The sequence below is a fragment of the Entelurus aequoreus genome, linkage group LG20 (genome assembly GCF_033978785.1).
Source record: "Entelurus aequoreus isolate RoL-2023_Sb linkage group LG20, RoL_Eaeq_v1.1, whole genome shotgun sequence".
Taxonomy (NCBI): Eukaryota; Metazoa; Chordata; class Actinopteri; order Syngnathiformes; family Syngnathidae; genus Entelurus; species Entelurus aequoreus.
Genome location: NC_084750.1, coordinates 37,726,683 through 37,749,239, shown reverse-complemented (window position 1 = coordinate 37,749,239; position 22,557 = coordinate 37,726,683). Strand labels below are relative to the sequence as shown.

Genomic DNA, 22,557 nt, shown 5'->3' with positions numbered 1-22,557 from the left:
CATGTTTAGCTATTCCTCGTCCTGCAGGGATGATACTTGTAAGAAACTTACTTTATTTGTCGCCATGGAGACCAGTATTAGTGACTTAGAAGTAGCTAAAACACTGCCGACAGCGGATGGACGTTAGCCGCAAGCTAGCTAGCCATGTCTTAAAGCACCTCTTCCTGAGGGCGTTTCAGTGTTATAACTTCACCTTTATCATTAGTTTTTAAGCCAAAATGTGTCCGTTCTCCCTTTTCTGTCTACACACTGTGTCTGCTTGTAAGTACTCCGTGATTGTGCGCTGCCGAACATGCTCGTCTGCTCGTAAAACCAGCAATGTCACGACGTGACTTCGACGGGGTTGCGGGATGGTGCGGGACCGGTACTTTTCAGAGGCGGTATAGTACCGAAAATTATTCATTAGTATCGCGGTACTATATTAATACCGGTATACCGTACAACTCTAGTTCACAGTAATGAGAAGTTCCCTCAAAGCTTATTTCTACTCTGTTTACAATAATTTCCCCCAAATTAATTCAGAATCAGAATCAGAATCAGAAACAATAGTTTGTGTCCAGGGTGATCACAACTGACTCTTCTCACCCTGGACACACACTATTCTCCCCTCTCCCCTCAGGCAGGAGACTACACTCCATCCAGACCCACACCTCCCGCCACCTGAACAGTTTTTTCCTCTCGGCCATCAGGCACATGAACAATAACTCCTAACAGTAGCTCCTTGAATTCCTTGAATTCCTTCTAAGTCTATAACAAGATCTGATATCTCAGTTACAGCTCTTTTTATTACCAAATATGTGTTATATGTGTTTTATGTTGCACGATTGCACCAAGAAAAATTCCTAGTTTGTGAACCCGTTCTCAAACAATGGCAATAAAACTATTCTGATTCGGATTCTGAGCTTACTTACTAAATCAGTCACAGTCACAATCTACTATAAATGTTATGTTATCACTGCAACTTAACTGCAAACCTGAACACTGAAGTGAAGCACCACCCACATCGAGAATGAAGCACTCAGCAGGTGTTTGCTGCAGGGATCTCACCTCTTCTCACGGCGAAAAATAGTTGGTTCTATGTATCTGTTTCACCTCAATCGTAGGTTACTAGTTTACTAGTTCACCATTACATCAGTGAAGACAACCCAGGATAGAACAGTGCTTAAGACTGCTACCTCTGAGTCCGTAGTACTGAGTTCAAATCATTGACTTTTAAAGTTGAGGAATTTGTTTTACCTCTATCATATATCACTGATTGCATTTGTAAATAAACAAAAATCATGAATCAACAAGATTCTGGATAGTTTAATAGTCAACACTGTGGGCTCCCCAGAATCCCAACTCAGCAAGACTCATGATACCATAGTGGTTAAGACTGCTGCATCTCAGTCAGTAGTGGTGGGTTCAAATCTCTTACTGTGAAAGTTTAGTTTTCTTTGACTTCTAGAATAGTTCACTGATTGCATTTGTATATGAACAAAAATGAAGTCAGAACAAGATCCTGGATAGCATGGTGGTTAAGACTGCTACCTCTCAGTCAGTAATATGGGCTTCAAATCCATGATTAGGAAATTGTAGGTTTTTGTTTTAACCTCTATCATAGTCCACTGATTGCATTTGTATATGAGCGAAAATCAGTGTATGATGGGACCCAGGATAGCTCAATGGTCAACACTGTGGGCTCCCAATACAGGGGTACTTGGTTCAAACCCCAGACAAGTAATCATTAATTTGGCTGAATGTCGTCAAAACGACATAAATCGAGTAATGTTATGTGCTCATTGCTTGAATAACATAGAGTTAAAAAATTAAGTCAATGCTAAAGATAATAATAATTGTCAAATAGTCAATGAATACACCTCAGGGGTTACCTGTGTGTGTGTGTGTGTGTGAGTGTGTGTGTGTGTGTGTGTGTGTGTATGAGTGTGTGCGTGTGAGTGTGAGTGTAATTCCTGAGGTGGGGGGAATAGGAGTAAAACATAATAATAGAGAGCGTTGACCAATGAGCTGTCCTGGGTACGATTTTGAAAAAAAAGTAAATATAATAAAATAAGTTAATTTGTATTGTTTTCATTGCATGTTGAGGTGAAATATATCATCTGACACCTCCAATCAAAGCTTCATAAGTTGCAAGTCAACTTACTGGATTTGAACCCAGCACCATTCATTCCAAGTCAACAGTCTTACCCACTGTGCTACCCCGGGTCTTGAGAAACTTGTATCCGGCTTGTATAGAAAGCTAATCAGAGACTTGTTGCTGGGTAAACTACACTATAAACCAGTGGAATAAAATACTGCCAACCTGACTGGTATTGAACCCAGGACTGTTTAATCCTAATCAAGAGTCTTAACCACTGGGCCATCCTGGCACTGGTAAGTCATTCTTTCCATCTCATATAAAAAGCTAATCAGAAACTTAAGGTGGAACAAAATGCTACCGACCTACCCGGGATTGAACCCAGCACCCTTCTTTCCAAGTCAACAGTCTTACCCACTGTGCTACCCCGGGTCTTGAGAAACTTGTATCCGACTTGTATAGAAAGCTAATCAGAGACTTGTTGCTGGGTAAGCTACACTATAAACCAGTGGAATAAAATACTGTCAACCCGACTGGTATTGAACCCAGGACTGTTTAATCCTAATCAAGAGTCTTAACCACCGGGCCATCCTGGCACTGGTAATTCCTTCTTTCCGGCTCATATAAAAATTAAATCAGAGACTTAAGGTGGAACAAAATGCTACCAACATACCTGGATTGAACGCAGCACCATTCATTCCAAGTCAACAGTCTTACCCACTGTGCTATACCGGGTCTTGAGAAGTCTTGTATCCGGCTTGTATAGAAAGCTAATCAGAGACTTGTTGCTGGGTAAACTACACTATAAACCTGTGGAATAAAATACTGTCAACCCAACTGGTATTGAACCCAGGACTGTTTGATCCTAATTAAGAGTCTTAACCACTGGGCAATCCTGGTACTGGTAATTCCTTCTTTCCGGCTCATATAAAAATAAAATCAGAGACTTAAGGTGGAACAAAATGCTACCAACATACCTGGGATTGAACCCAGCACCATTCATTCCAAGTCAACAGTCTTACCCACTGTGCTATTGCAGGTCTTGTAAAATCCTGTATCCGGCTTGTATAGAAAGCTAATCAGAAACTTGTTGCTGGGTAAACTACACTATAAACCAGTAGAATAAAATACTGTAAACCCGACTGATATTGAACCCAGGACTGTTTAGTCCTAATCAAGAGTCTTAACCACTGAGCCATCCTGGCACTGGTAAATCTTTCTTTCCGGTTTACATAAAAAGCTAATCAGAGACTTAAATTGTAACAAAATGCTACCAACATACCTGGGATTGAACCCAGGACCTTTCATTCGAAGTCAACAGTCTTAGCCACTATGCTATCCTGGGACTTCCAAAAAACGTATATCCGGCTTGTATAGAAAGTTAATCTGGGACTCTTTGCTGGGTAAGAGGTGGACCAAAATACTGTCAACCCGACTGGTATTGAAATCAGGTCTGTTTATTGCATGTCTTGATTCTAACCACTGTGCCATCCTGGGTAAGGTGAAGATTTTTTTCTGGCTCATATAGAAAGGTAATCAGGGACTTGTTGCTGGGTAAACTACACTATAAACCAGTGGAATAAAATACTGTCAAACCGACTGGTATTTAACCTAAAACTGTTTAATCCTAATCAAGAGTCTTAACAACTGGGCCATCCTGGAACTGGTAAAGCATTCTTTCCGGCTCTTATAAAAAGCTAATTAGAAACTTAAATTGTAACAAAATGCTACCAACATGCCTGGGATTGAACCCAGGACCTTTCATTCGAAGTCAACAGTCTTACCCACTATGCTATCCTGGGACTTCCAAAAAACTTATATCCGGCTTGTATAGAAAGTTAATCTGGGACTCTTTGCTGGGTAAAATACACAAGAGGTGGACCAAAATACTGTCAACCCGACTGGTATTGAAATCAGGTCTGTTTATTGCATGTCTAGATTCTAACCACTGTGCCATCCTGGGTAACGTGAAGATATTTTTCTGGCTCATATAGAAAGGTAATCAGGGACTTGTTGCTGGGTAAACTACACTATAAACCAGTGGAATAAAATACTGTCAAACCGACTGGTATTGAACCTAAAACTGTTTAATCCTAATCAAGGGTCTTAACAACTGGGCCATCCTGGAACTGGTAAAGCATTCTTTCCGGCTCTTATAAAAAGCTAATTAGAAACTTAAGGTGGAACAAAATGCATCCAACCTACCTGGGATTGAACCTAGCACCCTTCATTCGAAGTCAACAGTCTTACTCACTGTGCTATCCTGGGTCTTGCTAAATCGTGTATCCGGCTTGTATAGAAAGCTAATCAGGGACTCTTTGCTTAATGATTTACAATAGAGGTCGTATATATAAATATATACATATTTATATATATATATACATATATATGTTTATATTTATATATACATATATATATATATATATATATATATATATATATATATATATATATATATATATATATATATATTTATATATACATATATATATATATATATATATATATATATATATATATATATATATATATATATATATATATATATATATATATATATATATATATATATATATATATATATATATATATATATATATATATATATATATTCATATACTAGGGCTGTCAAACAATTCAAATGATCCGTTGTGGTGAAGAAGGAGCTGAGCCGGAAGGCAAAGCTCTCAATTTACCGGTCGATCTACGTTCCCATCCTCACCTATGGTCATGAGCTTTGGGTTATGACCGAAAGGACAAGATCACGGGTACAAGCGGCCGAAATGAGTTTCCTCCGCCGGGTGGCGGGGCGCTCCCTTAGAGATAGGGTGAGAAGCTCTGCCATCCGGGGGGAGCTCAAAGTAAAGCCGCTGCTCCTCCACATCGAGAGGAGCCAGATGAGGTGGTTCGGGCATCTGGTCAGGATGCCACCCGAACGCCTCCCTAGGGAGGTGTTTAGGGCACGTCCGACCGGTAGGAGGCCACGGGGAAGACCCAGGACACGTTGGGAAGACTATGTCTCCCGGCTGGCCTGGGAACGCCTCGGGATCCCCCGGGAGGAGCTGGACGAAGTGGCTGGGGAGAGGGAAGTCTGGGCTTCCCTGCTTAAGCTGCTGCACCCGCGACCCGACCTCGGATAAGCGGAAGAAGATGGATGGATGGATGGAGTGAACTCAAAATGAATCGCAGATAGGTATCATTTTTCATCATTAATATGTGTACCCAAGACAAATCATTTTCACGGGGGGTGGCTTCATATCGCTGCGTGACAATGTTTTAACCTTCCCTATTAAATAATAAAATGTATTATTAAGCCTGCTAATCATTCTGAAATTCACAACTCGACCAGAACATCTTATAAAAGAATTTACAGATTATTTCAGCCAGCCGGAACGCTACAATACATTATATTACTTTATTTAGTTAGGTTTGGTGGCTAACAGGAAGCCGTACATTAAGGGGAAACCCTAAATGTAGTTTAACCAGATGTAAAGCCTAGCGCTTCTATTTTGAAGTGTGCGATTGGTTTGAGAAAGTGTCATGACAAGTTTTAATGTTGGATCAATGGTTTGCAATTTTAAAAAAAATTCTCCTTCTGACATCCTGCCGACTGTCTTTCATTTCTGTTGAACTTTTATGTCATCTTACCTACTAAATCAGTCACAGTAACAATCTACTATAAATGTTATGTTATCACTGCAACTTAACTGCAAACCTGAACACTGAAGTGAAGCACCACCCACATCGAGAATGACGCGCTCAGCAGGTGTTTGCTGCAGGGATGTCACCTCTTCTCACGGCGAAAAATAGTTGGTTCTATGTATCTGTTTCACCTCAATCATAGGTTACTAGTTTACTAGTTCACCATTACATCAGTGAAGAAAATCCAGGATAGAACAGTGGTTAAAGGCCTACTGAAACCCACTACTACGACCACGCAGTCTGATAGTTTATATATCAATGATGAAATCTTAACATTGCAACACATGCCAATACGGCCGGGTTAACTTATAAAGTGCAATTTTAAATTTCCCGCCACACTTCCGGTTGAAAAAGCCTTCGAAGGATGACGTATGCGCGTGACGTAGCCCGAGGAACAGAGGTATGCCTTCTCCATTGAATACAATACAAAAAAGCTCTGTTTTCATTTCATAATTCCACAGTATTCTGGACATCTGTGTTGGTGAATCTTTTGCAATTTGTTTAATGAACAATGGAGGCTGCAAAGAAGAACGTTGTAGGTGGCTGTAGCAACACAAGGACCACTTACTCGGATAGCAGACGCCTAGCCGAGCTAGCAGACGCCTAGCCGATGCTAGCAGACGCCTAGCCGATGCTAGCAGACCCACCGCACGGATGATCTGGTGAAGTCCTTCGTCGCGCCGTCAATCGCTGGAACGCAGGTGAGCACGGGTGTTGCTGAGCAAAGCAGATGAGGGCTGGCTGGCGTAGGTGGAGCGCTAATGTTTTTATCATAGCTCTGTGAGCTCCGGTTGCTAAGTTAGCCTTAGTGTCGTTAGCAACAGCATTGTTAAGCTTTGCCAGGCTGAGCTCTATTAACCGTGTAGTTACATGTACATGGTTTAATAGTATTGTCGATCTTCTGTCTATCCTTCCAGTCAGGGATTTATTTATTTTGTTTCTATCTGCATTTGAGACAGATGCTATCACGTTAGCTCATGCTAAAGAGCCTCGTCGATGTATTGTCGTGGAGATAAAAGGCACTGTAATGTCCATTTCGCGTTCTCGACTCTCATTTTCAAGAGGATATAGTATCCGAGGTGGTTTAAAATACAAATCTGTGATCCACAATAGAAAAAGGAGAGAGTGTGGAATCCAATGAGCCAGCTTGTACCTATGTTACGGTCAGAGCGAAAAAAAATATGTATTTCACTGCATTCTAGTCCGTCACTCTAACGTTCCTCGTCCACGAATCTTTCATCCTCGCTCAAATTAATGGGGTAATCGTCACTTTCACGTCCCGAATAGCTCTAGCTGCGTTGAAAACAATGGGAAAATATGAGGGAGTGAACAACTGACAACGTCACGCTACTTCCGGTAGGGGCAAGGTTTTTTTTTTATCAGAGACCAAAAGTTGCGAACTTTATCGACGTTTTTCTATACTAAATCCTTTCAGCAAAAATATGGCAATATCGTAAAATGATCAAGTATGACACATAGAATGGATCTGCTATCCCCGTTTAAATAAAAAAAAATTCATTTCAGTAGGCCTTTAAGACTGCTGCCTCTGAGTCTGTAGTACTGAGTTCAAATCCTTGACTTTTAAAGTTGAGGAATTAGTTTTACCTCTTATATATCACTGATTGCATTTGTAAATAAACAAAAATCATGAATCAACAAGATTCTGGATAGTTTAATAGTCAACACTGTGGGCTCCCCAGAATCCCAGCTCAGCAAGACTCATGAAAGCATAGTGGTTAAGACTGCTGCATCTCAGTCAGTAGTGGTGGGTTCAAATCTCTGACTTTGAAAGTTTAGTTTTCTTTGACTTCTAGAATAGTTCACTGATTGCATTTGTATATGAACAAAAATGAAGTCATAACAAGATCCTGGATAGCATGGTGGTTAAGACTGCTACCTCTCAGTCAGTAATATGGGGTTCAAATCCATGACTAGGAAACTGTAGCATTTTGTTTTCACCTCTATCATAGTCCACTGATTGCATTTTTATATGAGCGAAAATCAGTGTATGATGCATGCCAGGATAGCTCAATGGTCAACACTGTGGGCTCCCAATACAGGGGTACTTGGTTCAAACCCCAGACAAGTAATCATTAATTTGGCTGAATGTTGTCAAAACGACATAAATCGAGTAATGTTATGTGCTCATTGCTTGAATAACATAGAGTTAAAAATTAAGTCAATGCTAAAAATAATAATAATAATAATAATTGTCAAATAGTCAATGAATACACCTCAGGGGTTACCTGTGTGTGAGAGAGTGTGTGTGTGTGTGTGTATGAGTGTGTGCGAGTGAGCATGTGAGTGTAATTCCTGAGGTGGGGGGAATAGGAGTAAAACTTAATAATAGAGAGCGTTGACCAATGAGCTCTCCTGGGTCCGATTTTTTTTTAAAAAAGGTTAATTCGAACAGTTAAAAAAATTAATTAAATACGTTAATTTTTATTGTTTTCATTGCATGTTGAGGTGAAATATATCATCTGACACCTCCAATCAAAGCTTCATAAATTGCAAGTCAACTTACTGGATTTGAACTCAGCACCATTCATTCCAAGTCAACAGTCTTACCCACTGTGCTACCCCGGGTCTTGAGGCACTTGTATCCGGCTTGTATAGAAAGCTAATCAGAGACTTGTTGCTGGGTAAACTACACTATAAACCAGTGGAATAAAATACTGTCAACCCGACTGGTATTGAACGCAGGACTGTTTAATCCTAATCAAGAGTCTTAACCACTGGGCCATCCTGGCACTGGTAATTACTTATTTCCGGCTCATATAAATATCACATCAGAGACTTAAGGTGGAACAAAATGCTACCAACCTACCTGGGCTTGAACACAGCACCCTTCATACCAAGTCAACAGTCTTACCCACTGTGCTATTCCAGGTCTTGAGAAACCTTGTATCCGGCTTGTATAGAAAGCTAATCAGAGACTTGTTGCTGGGTAAACTATACTATAAACCAGTGGAATAAAACACTGTCAACCCAACTGGTATTGAACGCAGGACTGTTTAATCCTAATCAAGAGTCTTAACCAGTGGACCATCCTGGCACTGGTAATTCCTTCTTTCTGGCTCATATAAAAATCAAATCAGAGACTTAAAGGCCTACTGAAATGATTTTTTTTTATTTAAACGGGAATAGCAGATCCATTCTATGTGTCATACTTGATCATTTCGCGATATTGCCATATTTTTGCTGAAAGGATTTAGTAGAGAAAATCGACGATAAAGTTCGCATCTTTTGCCCGCTGATAAAAAAAAAGCCTTGCCTGTACCGGAAGTAGCGTGACGTCACAGGAGCTAGTATTCCTCACAATTCCCCATTGTTTACAATGGAGCGAGAGAGATTCGGACCGAGAAACTGATGATTACCCCATTAATTTGAGCGAGGATGAAAGATTCGTAGATGAGGAACGTTACAGTGAACGACTTGAGAGGCAGTGATGGACGTATCTTTTTTCGCTCTGACCGTAACTTAGGTACAAGCTGGCTCATTGGATTCCACACTCTCCTTTTTTTATTGTGGATCACAGATTTGTATTTTAAACCACCTCGGATACTATATCCACTTGAAAATGAGAGTCGAGAACGCAAAATGGACATTCAGTGCCTTTTATCTCCACGACAATACATCGGCGAAATGCTTTAGCTACGAGCTAACGTGATAGCATCGTGCTTTAACTGCATATAGAAACAAAAAAATAAACCCCTGACTGGAAGGATAGATAGAAAATCAACAATACTATTAAACCGTGGACATGTAACTACACGGTTAATGCTTTCCAGGCTGGCGAAGGTTAACAATACTGTGCTAACAACGCCATTGAAGCTAACTTAGCAACTTAGCAACGGGACCTCACAGAGCTATGCTAAAAACATTAGCTCTCCACCTACGCCAGCCAGCCCTCATCTACTCATCAACACCCGTGCTCACCTGCGTTCCAGCGATCGGCAGAAGGACGAAGGACTTCACCCGATGCGTTTGGCGGCCCGGAGACGTAGGAAGTCAAGGTGAGGTCGGCGGCTAGCGCGGCTAGCGCGGCTAGCGCTCCAACAAAGTCCTCCTGGTTGTGTTGCTGTAGTCCGCTGCTAATACACTGATCCCACCTACAACTGTCTTCTTTGCAGCCTTCATTGTTCATTAAAAAAATTGCAAAAGATCTCCAGAATACTGTGGAATTATGAAATGAAAAAGCTTTTTGTATAGGATTCTACGGGTACCATAACTTCCGTTACTCTGACTTCGTCACGCGCATACGTCATCATACCGCGACGTTTCAGCCGGATATTTCCCGGGAAGTTTTAAATGTCACTTTATAAGTTAACCCGGCCGTATTGGCATGTGTTGCAATGTTAAGATTTCATCATTGATATATAAACTAATCAGACTGCGTGGTCGGTAGTAGTGGGTTTCAGTAGGCCTTTAAGTTGGAACAAAATGCTACCAACCTACCTGGGATTGAACCCAGCACCCTTCATTCCAAGTCAACAGTCTTACCCACTATGTTATCCTGGGACTTCCAAAAGCTAATATCCGGCTTGTATAGAAAGTTAATAAGGGACTCTTTGCTGGGTAAAATACACAAAAGGTGGACCAAAACACCGCCAACCCGACTGGTATTGAACTCAGGACTGTTTTTTGCATGTCTAGATTCTTAACCACTGGGCCATCCTGGGTCTTGTGAAGATCTTTTTCTGGCTCATATAAAAAGGTAATCAGGGACTTGTTGCTGGGTAAACTACACTATAAACCAGTGGAATAAAATACTGTCAAACCGACTGGTATTGAAACTAGGACTGTTTAATCTTAATCAAGAGTCTTAACAACTGGGCCATCCTGGCACTGGTAAATCATTATTTCCGGCTCATAAAAAGCTAATCAGAAACTTGAGGTGGAACAAAATGCTACCAACCTACCTGGGATTGAACGCAACACCCTTCATTCCAAATCAACAGTCTTACCCACTGTGCTATCCTGGGTCTTGTGAAATCTTGTATCCGGCTTGTATAGAAAGCTAATCAGGGACTCTTTGCTTAATGAACTACGATAGAGGTTATATATATATATATATATATATATATATATATATATATATATATATATATATTTTAGCGCTGTCAAACGATTAAAATAGTTTTCCGCGATCAGTTAACTCAAAGTGAATCGCAGATAGGTATAATTTTTCATCATTAATAAGTGTACCTGTCACGACCAGAACAGGACTCTGAACACAGATGCAGGATTTTAAGACAATATATTTATTTGGACAAGGGAAGGGGTCCAAAACAGGAGAAACAAACAGGCTATAAAAAACACAACTGACCTGAGCTCTAAACTAACAAAAATATCAATAACTCAAAAACGCTACATCTACGGAGGGAAAAAGGGGCTATGAACAAAAAACTACTAAGTATAACAAAAGTCGCTCCAACGGAGGTGATGCTAGGAAGCTATTCTTACCTGAGAAAACGTACAAATCAAAATACTCCCGTGGATCCAAAAAAGGTACAAGAAACGTGGCTGTGGACAATGCTATGGCAAGGGAACGCTGGCGGTACGCACACGAAGTAACGAGACACTCCGGCACAAGACAAAAGGAGGACGAGACATTTATACACATGAGGGAGTGTGACACAGGTGGGCACAATCAGGCAATCAGGAGAGACATCAGACCAGTGAAACAGGAGGAAGGGCAAGTGACCTGAAACGAGAGGGAGAGTTAACCTTTCAAAATAAAACAGGAAATGACAAGACAACATGACACCAGACGAAACCCAGACAAGACTTCACCCAGGTGTGACAATACCTAAGACAGATCATTTTCACAGGGGGTGGCTTCATTCGTGACAATGTTTTAACCTTCTCTCTTAAATAATAAAATGTAATATTGAGCCTGCTAATCATTCTGAAATTGACAACTCGACCAGAACATCTTATAAAATAATTTATAGATTATTTCAGCCAGCCAGAACGCTACAATACATTATATTACTTTATTTTGTTTGGATTGGTGGCTAACAGGAAGCCATACATTAAGGGGAAACCTTCAATGTAGTTTAAAGGCCTACTGAAACCCACTACTACCGACCACGCAGTCTGATAGTTTATATATCAATGATGAAATCTTAACATTGCAACACATGCCAATACGGCCGGGTTAACTTATAAAGTGCCATTTTAAATTTCCCGCTAAACTTCCGGTTGAAAATGTCTATATATGATGACGTATGCGCGTGACGTCAATCGTTGAAACGGAAGTATGCGGACACATTGAATCCTATACAAAAAACTCTGTTTTCATCTCAAAATTCCACAGTATTCTGACATCTGTTTTGGTGAATATTTTGCAATTTGTTTAATGAACAATGGAGACTGCAAAGAAGAAAGTTGTAGGTGGGATCGGTGTATTAGCGGCGGACTACAGCAACACAACCAGGAGGACAGAGATGGATAGCAGACGCGCTAGCCGCCGAACTCACCTTAACTTCCTCCGTCTCGCCGACCGCATCTGTGATCGGGTGAAGTCCTTCGTCGCACCGTCGATCACTGGAACGCAGGTGAGCACGGGTGTTGATGAGCAGATGAGGGCTGGCTGGCGTAGGTGGATAGCAAATGTTTTTAGCGTAGCTCTGTGAGGTCCGGTTGCTAAGTTAGCTTCAATGGCGTCGTTAGCAACAGCATTGTTAAGCTTCGCCAGGCTGGAAAGCATTAACCGTGTAGTTACATGTCCATGGTTTAATAGTATTGTTGATTTTCTGTCTATCCTTCCAGTCAGGGGTTTATTTCTTTTATTTTTATATGCAGTTAAGCACGATGCTATCACGTTAGCTTAGTAGCTAAAGTGTTTCGTCGATGTATTGTCGTGGAGATAAAAGTCACTGTGAATGTCCATTTTGCGTTCTCGACTCTCATTTTCAAGAGGATATAGTATCCGAGGTGGTTTAAAATACAAATCCATGATCCACGATAGAAAAAGGAGAGAGTGTGGAATTAAATGAGCCAGCTTGTACCTAAGTTACGGTCAGAGCGAAAAAAGATATGTCTTGCACTGCATTCTAGTCCTTCACTCTAACGTTCCTCATCCACGAATCTTTCATCCTCGCTCAAATTAATGGGGTAATCGTCGCATTCTCGGTCCGAATCGCTCTAGCTGCATTGAAAACAATGGGGAAATGTGAGGAGCCTTTCAACTGTTGACGTCACGCTACTTCCGGTACAGGCAAGGCTTTTTTTATCAGCGACCAAAAGTTGCGAACTTTATCGTCAATGTTCTCTACTAAATCCTTTCAGCAAAAATATGGCAATATCGCGAAATGATCAAGGATGACACATAGAATGGATCTGCTATCCCCGTTTAAATTAAAAAAAATTCATTTCAGTAGGCCTTTAACTAGATGTAAAGCCTAGCGCTTCTATTTTGAAGTGTGCATTTGGTTTGAGAAAGTGTCATGACAAGTTTTAATGTTGGATCAACGGTTTGCAATTCAAAAAAAGTCTCCTTCTGACATCCGGCCGACTGTGTTTCATTTCTGTTGAACTTTTATGTCATCAATTGTAGAATTTTCTAAAAATGTACCCTCAATCCACTGGGATTAAGCACGGTGACTACCTTTATAGCATTTTTAGGTCTTTGAAATACTGAAATATGCTAATTTTTGCCAGCTCCCTGTCTCCCACAGCTAGGTGTAACCCAAAACGAGCTTCTGCCAATGCAAATGTTTGCCTGAAGTTGATGAGTAGATCAGTGCTTGATGTCTGCAAACATTCAGGGAGCTCAGATGGGTTTCCATCTCCATTTAGGTCGGTTCCCCAGCCTGCTAACATACGCCGCTTGTTTTGTTGTTGGCCATCAAATACAAGTCTGCACCTGCCTGCTCAGTGGGTGACGCCACATTTGGAACTAACACAGTAGGTTGAGAACAATATTAGTTCATGTGTTTCAGTCCCTTTTATAAAATCTTTCAGCGTTATCCAAATCCTTAATGGAGCACATTCTGCATAATAAACAGTTGTCTTTTATGACTATTATATATTCTAATCCTCAACTGGATAATTCAGTTGAATTATTGCATGTCTTTTAGAGTCATGAGTGGGTGCAATGCTGAAGCATTGTGTGTTGCACCGTACTTCCTCTCTAGCCTTTGGCAGTGCAGTGGAACAGATTGTCAGCTTTGTAGTATACTGTATATGCAGGTTATGCACGTGTTATGAAGTAAACAGCACTGGCATGGCACCAGGGAAGATTAAACAACATGCTCACAATCAACATTGAAGTGAATTATATTTATATAGTTGTTATGTGTGTACAGGAGGAAGGAGACGGCACCGACAGGACGGATGTTGTTTAGCTCTGTTTATTTTTATGTATGCACAATATATATGAATAATAAAATGAAGTGTGTAATAAATCCAAAATGTGTGTGACTATGTGTGGGAATTAACTGCTGAGTGTTTACCTGGAGTGTTGAGCGAGAGGCGGAAGTCCAAGTGGGTCTAGGCTGGCTCGGAGGTCCGTGAGCTGACGTGAGGTCGAGGGGAGGAGAGAGGTACGTGTCCAGGCGGGAGGTCGAGATCTAAGAGGCAGCCAAGGAAGCAGAGGGAATATGAGAAGACGAGACACACAGCTCGTAACGTGGGAACGAAGGCAGGCTTTGGGGGGGGGGGGACAAGGAGGACACGAGACAATTCAACACGACGGGGGAGAAAACGAAGAGAGAGCAAGAGTGCATAGAGCTAGATATTCGCTTACTGTACAGAAACAGATGACTACGTTCTGGCCCGGATAGCAGGTTGTGCTGGCTTATGAAGGCAGGTCTCATCATCAGCTTCAGGTGTGTTGATTGCCGGGGATTGATTGCAGCTGCTTGCTGCAGCCTGGCAGCGCTCCCGGAGGTGCGCTCAGCGCAGCGCACACATGAATGTGCACTGACATGCGCCCGGGCTGTGTCAATAGTAACTCAAAGCGCCTTATGTACAAACCCCAAAACCGGTGAAGTTGGCACGTTGTGTAAATGGTAAATAAAAACAGAATACAATACAACTTGCTAATCCTTTTCAACCTATATTCAATTGAATAGACTGCAAAGACAGTCGAACTGGAAAACTTTTGTTATTTTTTGCAAATATTAGCTCATTTGGAATTTGATGTCTGCAACATGTTTCAAAAAAGCTGACACAAGTGGCAAAAAAAGACAGAGAAAGTTGAGGAACACTTATTTGGAACATCCCACAGGTGAAAAGGCTAACTGGGAACAGGTGGGTGCCGTGGTTGGGTATAAAAGCAGCTTCCATGAAATGCTCAGTCATTCACAAACAAGGATGGGGCGAGGGTCACCACTTTGTGAACAAATGCGTGAGCAAATTGTCGAACAGTTTAAGAACAACATTTGTCAACGAGATTTTGCGAGGAATTTAAGGATTTCGCCATCTAAGGTCTGTAATATCATCAAAAGGTTCAGAGAATCTGGAGAAATCACTGCAGGTAACATTGAATGCCCGTGACCTTGGATCCCTCAGGCGGTACTGCATCAAAAACCGACATCAATGGATATCACCACACGGGCTCAGGAACACTTCAGTAAACCACTATCCGTAACTACTATTTGTCGCTACATCTGTAAGTGCAAGTTAAAACTCTACTATGCAAAGCGAAAGCCATTTATCAACAACACCCAGAAACGCCGCTGGCTTCACTGGGCCCGAGCTCATCTAAGATGGACTGATGCAAAGTGTAAAAGTGTTCTGTGGTCTGACGAGTCCACATTTCAAATTGTTTTTGGAAACTGTGGACATTGTGTCCTCCGGAACAAAAAGGAAGAAAACCATCCGGATTGTACTAGGCGCAAAGTTCAAAAGCCAGCATCTGTGATGGTATGGGGGTGTATTGGTGCCCAAGACATGGGTAACTTACACATCTGTGAAGGCGCCATTAATGCTGAAAGGTACATACAGGTTTTGGAGCAACATATGTTGCCATCCAAGCAACGTTATCATGGACGCCCCTGCTTATTTCAGCAAGACAATGCCAAGCCACATTCTACACATGCTACAACAGCGTGGCTTCATAGTAAAAGAGTGCGGGTACTAGACTGGCCTGCCTGTAGTCCAGACCTGTCTCCCATTGAAAATGTGTGGCGCATTATGAAGCCTAAAATACCACAACGGAGACCCCCGGACTGTTGAACAACTTAAGCTGTACATCAAGCAAGAATGGGAAAGAATTCCACCTGAAAAAACGGGTTATAAGGCGCACTGTCGATTTTTGAGAAAATGAAAGAATTTTAGGTGCACCTTATACTCCAAAAAATACGGTATAAATGTATACACAGAAATAAGATACTTAATCTTATTGTATGAATTTTTTTCTTAGTTCTAGTTTTATTTTGGTTAAATTAGTTTTGCTAGTTAATGTTTCATGTAGCACCATGGCGCCGGGGGAAAAATATCCTAGTTTGTGGCAATAAAAGGATTTTGATTCGGATTCTAAAGACTTGTTTTACTTATTAAATTTTCTAATTGTATTCAAGAAAATATTCCATGACGATAACAGCATTCCTATTTAGCTCTTTTATTGGTTTCTTTATGACATGAGTAAGTGTGAATCAATCACTTTTCACAGGCTCCTGGGAAATTAAATGTATGGCGGCCTGACAATGATGCAATAGTTTTGGAGGTTAAAGGTTTAAACCTGACAATTTATTTGTGTGTTGGCTCTCAGATCTAGCGAGTTAATTAATCAGTTGGTTGATGTCCATAAAGTTGTGTCACATTATTTTAACATCACTTGATTTTCTGAGCTCATCATTTACTTTTTCTGGCTAGCAGTGTGTTGAAACACTACAAGAATGACTGTGCCAAAAGGTCAACAAAGTCGAACTCTTAAAGCTACAAATGGCACAGACGGAGATTATTTCAATTACTGTAGTGTTAATGTTTACATGAATGTTATATTATGTCTATGCAATTTTAGGTTGGGTATTGGATTGTTTTCCATTTTACTGCCCTGCATGCATGAAGCCAGCAGATCACTACACATTCCCTCAATATCCTGAACACAATTCATTCCAAGCAGACCTACTGGCTTGTATGCGGTACAACGAGACCAGATCGCATTGAAGGAATCATTACCTAGCCTTCAAATGCATACCTACATTCATAGGCGCCGATCCCGAAGCACCCACGTGGGATTGATGGCAACTTTCAACCTTTAGAATCATTTTAGAAAATTCAGTCTTGTTGTTGTTAATTTTGTGGCGAGTTTGGTCCGTTTCACATAATTAAAAAGTCACAAATCATACAGCCTATTATTTACAAATCCTAACCAAGATTTAATCGTGCCCGACAATGAACCAATAACATTATCATTTAGACAATGAACACACCACACACGAGCAAATGAAGGGCATACTTATTCAACAGCCATACATGTCACACTAAGGGTGGCAGTATGAACAATGCCAACACTGTCATAAACATGTCCCATATAGTGAAAATCACAATAAACAACAACGACAAACACATTTTGGAAGAATATTTGCACTGCAACACAACGAACACTACAGAACAAATTCCCAGAATTCCCTGCAGCACCAATACTTCCGGGACGCTACAATATAAACAAACGGCATTGGTGGATCCACACCTAATATCCACTGTAATGATACCACGTGCAATAGCGTATCTAGTCGATAGTACTATGATTACATCGATATTTTTTAACATCACAAAATGTTCTTTCGTTTTTTGTTTTTTTTATATTATGTTTATAAAATATGTCCCTGGACACACAAGGACTTTGAATATGACCAATGTATGATCCTGTAACTACATGGTATCGGATTGATACCCAAATTTGTGGTATCATCCAAAACTAATGTAAAGTATCAAACAACAGAAGAATAAGTGATTATTACATTTTAACAGAAGTGTAGACAGAACATGTTAAAAGAGAAAGTAAGCAGATATCAACAGTAAATAAACAAGTAGATTAATAATTCATTTTCTACCACTTGTCCTTAATAATGTTGACAAAATAATAGAATGATAAATGACACAATATGTTACTGCATATGTCAGCAGCTAAATTAGGAGCCTTTGTTTGCTTACTTACTACTAAAAGACAAGTTGTATTGTATGTTCACTATTTTATTTAAGGACAAACTTACAATAAGAAACATATGTTTAAAATTTGTTGTTTAAATAAAGCCAATAATGCATTTTTTGTGGTCCCCTTTATTTAGAAAAGTACCGAAATACTTTTGGTACCGGTACCTAAATATTGGTATCGGGACAACACTAATACACACACACCGAGCACCCACTGGCAGAAATGTAGATCGGCGCCTACGCCTACATTGACACTTAAGTGCACAAGCGAATGCTAATGTTTTAGGCTAGCTCTATAGCTCATTTTGTACAGTTACACCTAAAACTCACAGATTCAGACACTCGGCACCATCTTAGAAGTATGGCGGCTTCCGACGACCTCCGGCCAAAAGGTCCAGGGCACAGATAGCAGGCCCTTCAAAAATTCTGCAGGAATTTTCTAGTTCTATATTATTATTATAATGTTTACAGTTGGTTCAGTATCTTGTCAGGCCTTGTGGCTGTGTAGCTCTTCTAAGATTTCTAGTTAGAGCAATGTGCATCTTCCCCCTTGTCAGCTGGCGCTATATAACTTTTTCATGCGTCCTGCTAGGGTGGTCTTGGCTATAACTTAATTGGCTTGTAATGCCCCATAAGTGAATCATGTGCTTCATAATGAACAGTGTTTTTAGAGCACAATGATCAGCTTGATCTTACAGTTGCAATTAGAACAAGGTTGGCACAGGAGGCTGTCTCTCTCGAAGCCTTGAAGGAACCCCCCCGGTAAACATCTGGATCGCCATGTTTTGTTCCACACATTAATTTGGCTGAATTACATCTCTGCTCGCTGGAAAGATGAATCACCTGCCTGTTTTATTTAATATTGTGAAGTCCCCGCTGTGTTCCATCTGCTCTTTGGAGATCAAGTCCAATTTTAAAAAATAACCTTCAAGATAGTCTGACTGCAAAACAGTTGTTTACAGGGTACGTTTATAAAACAATGTTTGGATAAAAACACATTTTGCTCGCCTTTGCCTGCTCATTGGCCAGTTCTGTCGGCTCGACGATGGAAATGCCGGTTTTCAGGACGTCCTGCATGGTGCATGTCTCTCCGATGTACACAAGTTCTACAAAGTCAACTATCACTGCATACTAGTGTTGTCCCGATAACAATATTTTGGTACTGGTACCAGTACCAAAATGTTTTTCGGTACTTTTCTAAATAAAAGGGGACCACAAAAAATTTCATTATTGGCTTTGTTTTAACAAAAAATCTTGGAGTACATTAAACATATGTTTGTTATTGCAAGTTTGTTCTTAAATAAAATAGTGAACATACAAGACAATTTGTCTTTTAGTAGTAAGTAAGCAAACAAAGGCTCTTAATTTAGCTGCTGACGTATGCAGTAACATATTGTGTCACTTATCATTCTATTATATGGTCAAAATTATTAAGGACAAGTGGTGGAAAATGAATTATTACTTGTTAATTTACTGTTAATATCTGGTTATTTTCTGTTTCAACATGTTCTATCTACACTTCTGTTAAAATGTAATAATCACTTATTCTTCCGTTGATATCCCCACTCAGTGTCCAGTTAAACCGAGCTCTCGCATGTTTAATTCTTTGTCTCCTGCTCTGTTCTCCTCTATTTTTCTGACTCTGTGATGATAACTCTGCAGCCTCTGTGTGTCTGAATACTGAAGGGTTGGTTTCTGGGTTCAACTCTATTTGTTTACCAACACTGGACACGATCGCTCCTTTGAAGTGCCGCCGCGCCAAACCCACGCCTGAGCCCTGGTTGAATGACGTCACTCGTGCTGCCAGGCGCGAATGTAGGAGAGCAGAGAGAAAATGGAAAAAAGACAGGCTGCATGGGTCTTTTGCCATTTTTAACGAGAACCTGTTGTCCTTTCAGACGACTGTAAAAGCAGAGATGAATACATATCTATCAGAGACGATAGCTTTTAACTGTAACAACCCCAGAGCTCTGTTCGAAACCATTAACACTGTCATTGATGCTCCCAAATATGTTGGTTTTGATGCTTCTTCTGAAATCTGTGAAAATGTTCTCCCCTTTTTTACTGACAAAATTGTGTCAACTAGAGCCAGTTTATCTCAGCCTTCCTATGACCCTTCTATTCCTCTGCACATCTCTTCTGTTTTCCATCAGTTTGAGACGGTGTCCTTTCTAAAGAACACAATTAGTCATATGAAGCCCTCTGGTTCTCCTAAAGATGCCCTCCCACCTCGCCTGTTAAAGGAGGTACTTGCTACTATTGGATCAAGTGTCCTTAACATTATCAATAGTAGCCTCTCTTCTGGTACAGTACCAGCGGGGTTTAAACATGCAGTGGTACGACCATTACTTAAAGGCCTACTGAAATTAATTTTTTTTATTTAAACGGGGATAGCAGATCCATTCTATGTGTCATACTTGATCATTTCGCGATATTGCCATATTTTTGCTGAAAGGATTTAGTAGAGAACATCGACGAAGCCTTGCCTGTACCGGAAGTAGCGTGACGTCACAGGTTGAAAGGCTCCTCACATTTCCCCATTGTTTACACCAGCAGCGAGAGCGATTCGGACAGAGAAAGCGACGATTACCCCATTAATTTGAGCGAGGATGAAAGATTCGTGGATGAGGAACGTGAGTGTGAAGGTCTAGAGTACAGTGCAGGACGTATCTTTTTTCGCTCTGACCGAAACTTAGGTACAAGGGTTCATTGGATTCCACACTTTCTCCTTTTTCTATTGTGGATCACGGATTTGTATTTTAAACCACCTTGGATACTATATCCTCTTGAAAATGAGAGTCGAGAACGCGAAATGGACATTCACAGTGACTTTTATCTCCACGACAATACATCGGCGAAGCACTTTAGCTACTGAGCTAACGTGATAGCATCGGGCATAACTGCAGATAGAAACAAAAGAAATAAACCCCTGACTGGAAGGATAGACAGAAAATCAACAATACTATTAAACCATGGACCTGTAACTACACGGTTAATGCTTTCCGCCTGGCGAAGCTTAACAATGCTGTTGCTTACGACGCCATTGAAGCTAACTTAGCTACGGGACCTAACAGAGCTATGCTAAAAACATTAGCTATCCACCTACGCCAGCCAGCCCTCATCTGCTCATCAACACCCGTGCTCACCTGGTTTCCAGCAATCGACGGAGCGACGAAGGACTTCACCCGATCATCGATGCGGTCGGCGGCTAGCGTCGGATAGCGCGTCTGCTATCCAGCTCAAAGTCCTCCTGGTTGTGTTGCTGCAGCCAGCCGCTAATACACCGATCCCACCTACAGCTTTCTTCTTTGCAGTCTTCATTGTTCATTAAACAAATTGCAAAAGATTCACCAACACAGATGTCCAGAATACTGTGGAATTTTGCGATGAAAACAGAGCTTTTTGTATTGGATACAATGTGTCCGAATACTTCCGTTTCAACCATTGACGTCACGCGCATACGTCATCATACATAGACGTTTTCAACCGGAAGTTTCACAGGAAATTTAAAATTGCACTTTAGAAGTTAACCCGGCCGTATTGGCATGTGTTGCAATGTTAAGATTTCATCATTGATATATAAACTATCAGACTGCGTGGTCGGTAGTAGTGGGTTTCAGTAGGCCTTTAAAAAAACCGAGCCTCGACCCCTCTCTAATTTCAGACCTATCTCTAATCTTCCATACATTTCCAAAATATTAGAGAAGGTTGTTGTCCTTCTTAGAAGATAATTGTATCAGTGAGCTGTTCCAGTCCGGACACAATTAGTCATATGAAGCCCTCTGGTTCTCCTGCAGATGCCCTCCCACCTCGCCTGTTTAAGGAGGTACTTGCTACTATTGGATTAAGTGTCCTTAACATTATCAATAGTAGCCTCTCTTCTGGTACAGTACCAGCGGAGTTTAAACATGCAGTGGTACGACCATTACTTAAAAAAACCGAGCCTCGACTCCTCTCTCCTCTCTAATTTCAGACCTATCTCTAATCTTCCATACATTTCCAAAATATTAGAGAAGGTTGTCTACAGTCAGTTGTTGCCCTTCTTAGAAGATAATGGTATCACTGAGCTGTTGCAGTCCGGTTTTAAAACCCTACACAGCACAGAGTCAGCCCTTCTAAAAGTATCTAACGATATCCTCCTGTCAACAGATTCCGGTAAATGTGTTGTCCTGGTGCTTTTAGATCCGTCCGCTGCATTCTACACCGTCGACCATCCCATCTTAATTACTCGTCTTGAGAACTGTGTGGGCATTAAGGGCGCCGCCCTCAACTGGTTCCGGTCGTACCTGACTGACAGGAGTTTTAGTGTAAAAATAGACAGCTTTGTGTCTTCCACAGCTCCTCTTCCACATGGGGTGCCCCAGGGGTCAATCCTTGGCCCTCTTTTATTTGCGCTTTACCTTCTCCCCCTTGGTTCTGTTTTCAGGAAGCACAGTATTGCATTTCATTTTTATGCCGATGACTGCCAGATCTACTTTCCCATGGCACAAAACAACACGGTCCAACGTCTCATTGACTGCCTGCACGACATCAAAGCCTGGCTTTCAGTTAACTACAAGACAGAAGTTACGTTGTTCGGTCCAAGTCGCTCTCCCTCCCCAACGTGGACCTCGGCACTATGTCCCCTATCTCAGAGACTGTGTAACAAACCTGGGGGTAAAGTTCGA

At 41.0% G+C, this 22,557-nt stretch overlaps 1 long non-coding RNA gene across 2 annotated transcripts in view; it reads right to left on the bottom strand.

The window, feature by feature from the left end:
• Window positions 1–15,384, bottom strand: part of LOC133636260 (uncharacterized) — a 72,403-nt gene extending 57,019 nt beyond the window's left edge. Inside the window, exons 1-3 of one of the 2 annotated variants that reach the window (XR_009822200.1) lie at window positions 14,535–15,384; window positions 14,242–14,358; window positions 11,167–11,486 (exon numbers count right to left, since the gene is read on the bottom strand). This is a non-coding gene — a long non-coding RNA (uncharacterized LOC133636260). Of the gene's footprint in view, window positions 1–11,166; window positions 11,487–14,241; window positions 14,359–14,534 lie in introns of those variants that run through there. The other variant, XR_009822201.1, reaches the window with a different exon arrangement.
• Between the last annotated feature and the right edge of the window lie 7,173 nt (window positions 15,385–22,557).